The 7,221-nt window shown below is 37.0% G+C and overlaps 1 pseudogene across 1 annotated transcript; it reads left to right on the top strand.

Annotated features, from left to right (window-relative positions):
* The first annotated feature begins 355 nt into the window (after positions 1-355).
* On the top strand, positions 356-6,806 carry LOC145136786 (disease resistance protein RPV1-like; annotated as a pseudogene). Its single transcript, XR_013720709.1, has 7 exons — positions 356-1,803; positions 2,059-3,085; positions 3,176-3,538; positions 3,634-5,032; positions 5,373-6,183; positions 6,260-6,291; positions 6,424-6,806. The product of XR_013720709.1 is annotated as a disease resistance protein RPV1-like (transcript).
* The last annotated feature ends 415 nt before the right edge of the window (positions 6,807-7,221 follow it).

The following is a 7,221-nucleotide window of genomic DNA, read 5'->3' as shown; positions in this document are numbered from 1 at the left end:
CAAACATGAGAAATCGTACATGGAAAATCAACACGTGTTCATACCATTTGCATTTGATACGTTTGGTTTCCTCGCACCAGATGCGGTAGAGCTTCTTAAAAGAGTACAACGAATCATGCATAGTAATGTTATATCCCCTACATCTTTGGATGTAGTCTTTAAAAGAATTAGTTTTACCATTCAAAAAGGCTTAGCGGCACATCTTGTTGCCCGTTTGTCATCTCCCTCGATGACAATTAAAATCAATATTAATTTATTTAATTAAAAAGAAAAAAAAATTTCAAAAAAAAAAAAAAAATAGTGAATATTTAACTTTAAATCGATTAATAACGAACAAATACTCATATAACAAAGGATTAAAGCCCTGTTCGCACATGGAAGATAAGAACTCTGTTATTCAGGTCTGCTTTAGCTTCTCAGAGTCGAGTTTCTCGTCTCCGACCATCCAATCACGGTGATGGCGACCATGGTTTTCAATCGATCATCATAAAGCTTCCCTGGTCTTTTGATTTCGTCTTTATCGCACATAAAAGAACCAGACCGGGAATCCCGGTGATGGCCACAAGGGGGAAGGAGAATGAGTGCGGGGCTATCGAAGATGCAATGATGGCCAGTGATCTTGAACCCACGTCTCCTTTGTTCATCTTACCTGAACCTCTCATTTGTGGTCACGTGGTGGAAAGGAGAAGAGGTGGGCTTAACTAAACCGAGTTCTGCTTTGTTCTTTTTACCGATTTCTTTAATCCAAGTTGTATGAATTGTTCAACAGGTGGCATATGACATGTGATTTTATTATTATTATTATTATTATTATATAAAAAGCTTGTCAGGTGTGAGCTACGAATGCATAAAAAATAAGAAAATATTTGATGCTTATCGGTTCAACAACAGGTTGCATATTGTCACGAAAAATATGTTCTTTGCAATTTCCATTTGATTTTTGCTTTTTTTTTTTTTTTTTTTTGTTTCCGAGTTCTACTTAAGGAGATAAATGAAAGGATATGGAGGGAAAGTGAGGGGTGTCGAAGGAAAATTGTGTTCAATGGAAGGAAAGTTTGGGGAAAAAAACTGCTAACTCCGAACACAAAAACATAAAATTAACATAAAATTTTCCTTTCTCCCTTTCTTCTCTGACCAACCAATCAAGTGGCTTTTTTCTCTACCTATTTCCTTAGATTTTCTTTAGAAACTGATACCGTTGACATAACCATTACTAGAACCGTATCCTTGATCGAGGTTATTCAGTTCATCTCATCCGAGTTTCTTTGCAATTGTTTCACATAAATTATCCCCAACAAAGATATTATCTTACAGGATCCTTCAAATGGCGTCTTCTTCAACTTCATCTGTTCCTAAGAGCTTTAAGTATGATGTATTTTTGAGTTTTAAAGGTGAAGACACCCGTAAAAGCTTCATCGATCATCTTTATTATGCTCTTCAGCAGAAAAACATTTCCACTTATAAGGACGACGAGAGAATTGAAAAAGGGAAAAGGATCAGTGATGAGCTCATGGAATCCATTGAAGACTCAAAATTCTTCATCATTGTTTTCTCCAAGAAGTATGCGTCTTCATCTTGGTGCTTGAATGAGCTTCTAAAGATAATGGAGTGTCACAAGTCAACCGATCATACTGTTTACCCAGTCTTCTATGATGTCGAACCCTCTGAAGTCCGCAGTCAGATCGGGGCAGTTGGAGAAGCTTTTGCCAGACACGAAAAGGAAGAGGCTGCTGGGAAATGGAGAAAGGCTTTGAAAGAAGCAGCTGATGTAGCCGGGTGGGAGTTGAAGAACACTAATGATGGGTAATTCCTTCATCATAACTCTATAACGTTCTTTCATTTTGTTTGTTTTTAATCTATGTTTATGTTGGATGTAAAGGGCTCGGACATGGCCTCTCATTTTGGATTGTCAATTCTTAAGTCAATTCCGGAGTCTTGTCGAATGATTATGATTTTTTGCCATGTTATTACCTCATATACGTTTGTATGCTATAGATCTATAAGTAATTGTTTATGAGGGATTTTGAGTAAGCTAACTGAATCTTCTCTACTATACAGGCATGAAGCAAAATTCATCCGACAAATTGTTGAAAAGCTTTCACTAGAGTTACGTGCCATCAATGTCCGCATTGATAAAAACTTAGTAGGCATGGAGACCCGGATCAACGATATTTTATCATCTTTAGAAACTGCTTCGGATGATGTTCACATGATCGGGATCTGGGGGATAGGAGGAGGTGGGAAGACGACTTTGGCCAGAGCTGTTTTTAATAAATTATCCTTTCAGTTTGAAGGTAAAAGCTTTATTGAGAATGTCAGAGAAGTTTCAAAAGCTTCTTTGTCCGGTTTGAATTCATTGCAAAATCAAATCCCTTTAAATGGTAGAAAGGTTCTTCTTGTTCTCGATGATGTGGACCATGTAGATCAGCTTGAGGCGTTAGCCGGTGACCTTAATTGGTTTAAGCGGGGCAGTATAATTATCATTACAACAAGAGATAAGCAAGTGCTCATAGCACATGGAGTGAAGATTCATAATATCAGTCTATTATCCAATAAGGAAGCAATTTGGCTCTTTAGTAGATACACATTTGGGCGAGAGATTCCAATTCAAGGGTACGAAGAGTTCTCAAGACAAGTTGTATGTTATGCTGCTGGACTTCCCTTGACGATCAAAGTTTTGGGTTCATTTCTTTGTGGTAAAAGTAAGCCTGAATGGGTAGATGCCCTAGCTAGACTAAAAACAATCCCGTTAGAGGAAACTCAGAAGAAGTTGGAATTAAGCTATATTGGTCTAGATGACGATCACAAGGAAATATTCCTAGATGTTGCAACCATATTAAAAGGTCGGCAGAAAAAGTCAGCAATCAAAGCACTTGAAAGCTGTGGATTTTATGCTAGAATTGGTTTAAGAGTTCTTGAGCAAAAGTCTCTCATAACTATTGATGATAACGAGCGTTTGTGCATGCATGACCATTTAGAAGAAATGGGCAGGAATATCGTTCGTCGTTCACATCCCGATATGCCTAACAAACATAGCCGACTGTGGGATAGAAAGGAAATAGAAGATATATTGGCTAATGACATGGTAAGGTTAAAGTTTATTTGTAAATAGGAGAAACCAACACGTTTTCATTTGTTACAAACAAGTTTCATGGTTATTGCTTTTCTGTTACAGGGTACTGAGGCCACAAAATGTATACAATTATACTGTAGGAAACTTGATTCAAAAATCTTTATAAAAGGTCTTAGAAAGATGAAGGAACTTCGGTTTCTTGATGTGGATGTGGCTCTACAAGATCGTCCCCCCAATCGAGAAATTAATAAACTCATTCCAAACTTTCTAAACGCTTTAGGATTTCTTTTTTGTGATTGGAAATTTAATGAAGTCAGCCCATACATTCCAGATGCTTTATGATATTTGCGATGGGACGGGTACAATTCTAATTATTTACCAAAATCATTTCAAGCAAATAATCTTGTCGCGCTTCAGATGGATTTCGGCGATATCGTACAACTTTGGGAAAGGGGGGAAAGAAAGGTAAAATTGTTGTTGATTAATTATTTTGCATGATCCATTACATGGCTATACATCATTTTCTTTGTTATTATACCAATATTCACTTTATGATTTAGCCTTTTTCAGGTTCTTAAAAAGCTCAGATTCCTTCACCTCCATGGTAAAAAGTTGAGGTCCCTTGACCTTGGGCTGACTCCAAATCTTGAGACATTGACACTTAAAGGGCAAGGTGATTGGGTAGAACTTTACATGCCCGGTGAATGTCTAAAACTTAGATCCCTCAAACTTTATGGTGTAAAGTTGGGGACGCTTGACCTTGGGTTGACTCCAAATCTTGAGAATTTGTTGCTTGAAGATTGTGATTTGGAAAAGCTACACATGGCCGATGAATGTTTAAAGTTCAGATCCCTCAACCTTTCTGGTCTAAAGCTGAGGACCCTTGACCTTGGGCTGAGTCCAAATCTTGAGAGGTTGGATCTTGAATATTGTAACGATTTGGAAGAATTTCACATTGCTGAATGTCCAATGCTCACATTCATCAAGATTGAGTGTTCAAAGTTGAGGACCCTTGATCTCAGTCTGGTTCCTAATCTCAGTCACTTGTTTCTTTCTGAATGCATAGGTTTGGTAGAACTTCACTTGCCTGGTAGATCTATAAATCTCTTCATCCTACAATGCACTAATTCAAAGTTAAGGACCCTCGACATTGGGCTGTCAACCAATCTCACTGCTTTAGATCTTAAAGATTGTTATGATTTGGAACAACTTCACATGGACGATCAATGTCAAAAGCTTGTATCTCTCAACATAAGTCATTCAAAGTTGAGGATCCTTGACCTTGGGCTGACTCCAAATCTCGAGAAGTTAGATCTTAGAGAATGTTATAACTTGGTAGAACTTCATCCTCCCATTGGATGTCTAAACAATCTTGTCTACTTAAACTTAAGTGGCTGTTTCGGGTTTAGATATTTTTTGTTTCATTCAACGGATAATACTTCTGGTATAGTGAATGAATCACTTGAGGTCCGTCCTTTAGCTGAGTTATATTTCACCCTAAAAATTTGCTCATTTCACCCCGAAAATCATTTGCCAGAGTTTGAGTTTAAATCTTTTCATAAAGAGGATTTACCCTCATTGACTAGAAGTATTGAGAAGCTTATTTCTGAAGGTCCGTGTTCTTGCACAAAACTTGAGACATTTTCAAGAAGCATTTGTGAGTTACAACGTTAAAGAAAGCTTAAACTCAAAGGCAGTATTCCACGGGTACCCAAGAGGAGCTAAGTTTGTTGTCTACATCTTCCAGATAGAATTTGTATGTTGAATTCCGAAATCTATCAGACTTAAGTGTTGTTGGCTTTTTGAGAAGTTACCAAGGAGATTTGTTGATTAGAGATGTTTAGAGCAGAAAGATATATATATTTTTTATGTTGGAACATACCGTGAGGGCTTATTCAGTCATGTGATTTTACATCCACAGCAACCACCCACAACTGGAAGTTGGAACTAAACTACAAGGTAATTTCTCGGTTTTTTGTTAATTATCTTACTTCATTTAGAATAATTATTCTGACCAAATACAAGTACTATACATAAAGAAGAGTCCGTGTTATAGTCTCTTAAGCTTGGTTTTGTACAGTAGCTTAATCTTTGTTTGTGTTCAATTTGGAACCTTATGCGAGTTTAAAACCAAATCCAAACGACGTACAAAGTAACAATCAGATGTTAAAATTCCAACACCATGTGGATGCGTAAAAATAGTATTCCTTTTTTTTATTTTTTTATTTTTTATTTTTTGCATATGAAAATGTATTTGTGTTACTATCTGTCCCAGCATTTAAACCATTTCCTGCAACAGGAGTTCTGGTGCTAAGCCTCCAGTCAGGTTCAAGAAGGTTGTTGAGACAATGAAGACATTACGGGAGGGACCTGGTTCTAATGACCAGTACCTGCCCCCAAGTGTGATTCTTAATGTGAATGACAAGGCTGATTAAGATGATCTTAAAGGCAGTGGAACCAAGGGATGTAGTGACTGCAGATCATTGTATGGTTGAGGACAAGATAAAGAGGCCACGTGGGAGAATTGAGATGTTATACACCATTTCTATCCACCTGGAGGACTCCTCAAGGTGGTTCTTCGAGGGCAGGATATTGCTATGCACCCACTCAAGTCACACATGAGGGAAGGGGTATTAAGGGAAAATCAGGAACTAAAGAGCATCTTATTACTGCTGGGACATTAGGGGTATTTTAGGCACTTTATATTATATAGATTGTTATGACAGATAGTATAAGATGGTAGTGGGGGAGGGAGAGTCGATCATCTTATGTGAGAAATCCGGTAATGGTACCTTTGGGAGAGTGGCTTCTCGAATTTGCGTAACAGTTCTCTTGTAATCATTTGAGTATTTGTCGAGTGATTTCAGCTAATCAGTTAATCTTTTGTTCTTATCATTGTTTTGAATATCAGTTCATAGCATCTGGGAAGCAGTCTACACACAAGTTCACTTGCCCGACTACATTTTGGAAACTATTTGGTTTACATCAGTCTATGTAACCGAGTTTCTTTAACCATCATACTTTCCAATTGATGTTCTTGGAGCAGAACCTGGCGATAGGGTAGAAGTTAATTGATGAACTAATTCTTGCACAAGGTGAAACAGTACAAGGTATTTGGTATTAGTATACTTAGCCTTGTTATGGAAGTTTTTGAGCTAGTAACCATATGTATTGTTTATGTTACAGGTGACTTTTTGATGCTGCTACTCCTGAAGCGGGTATGATTTAAGAGAGAAAATATCTTCAACTTTGGCATTAATTCAGCTTAAGTTGCCAAAAAATGGATAATTTTTCTGAATTTTAGGAAGCTGAATGATTTTAGCTTTGATGTTTTGTAGTTTGTGGCGCAGGAAGGGGATGCTGTTGAACCAGGTACAAAAGTTGCCATCATTTCAGAATCTGCAGAAGCTGCAGCTCCTCCATCCAACAAGGCATCTGAAGAAGCTGTTTCTCAGCCACCCTTTCCTGCTATTGTGAATGTACTTGAGGAGAACCCAATGGCAAAAGTCCAAACTACCCCTTGAACCTCTGCTTTAGAACCATGGCATCTTCTTAAAGAATGAAAGAGACGTGTGAGCCACACATTTTATAGTTTATACTACAGCTATTGATTTTAATCCAATACAATCAATGTTTATAGTTTTAAAGTCGTTAAATCTTTGTTCAATTTGTTGCTTTCCTCAGTGGTATATTATCAAAATAATTCTTGCTCTTATTGAGTTCAATTGATCAAGATTGTTATTTTTGTTATTTTCTTGTTTCCAGAGTTTTAGGCTGTGTTTGACGCGCCACAGCTAGCTAATAATCTAAATTATTTTTCGAGCTTTTTTATGTTGTCGTGTTTGGCAAACCAAAAAGTAGTTAGCTTATAAGCTAGCTTTTTAAAAAGCTACTTAGACTAGCCTTTTAGGAGTTTTTTCAAAATTTTCCAAATATACCACTTAATTAATTATAGAAACACATTCTCTTAAATGTCATTTTATGTAATTTTATATTTTTCAGCTAGCTTTTCAATTTGTTTACCAACGTCATTTTTTATCAGCTAGCTTTTCAGCTAACAGCTAGCTTTTCAGCTAGTACGCCAAACATAGCCTTAACCTCGCCAAGGGCTTAAGTTATGTTTGATTTGATGGTGTATGTTTAATGCA

Source organism: Lactuca virosa, chromosome 9 (assembly GCF_052849685.1).
Source record: "Lactuca virosa cultivar CGN04683 chromosome 9, Lactuca_virosa_CGN04683_v6, whole genome shotgun sequence".
NCBI lineage: Eukaryota > Viridiplantae > Streptophyta > Magnoliopsida > Asterales > Asteraceae > Lactuca > Lactuca virosa.
The sequence above is the reverse complement of the archived record's forward strand: the minus strand, read 5'-3'. Positions and strand labels throughout refer to the sequence as shown.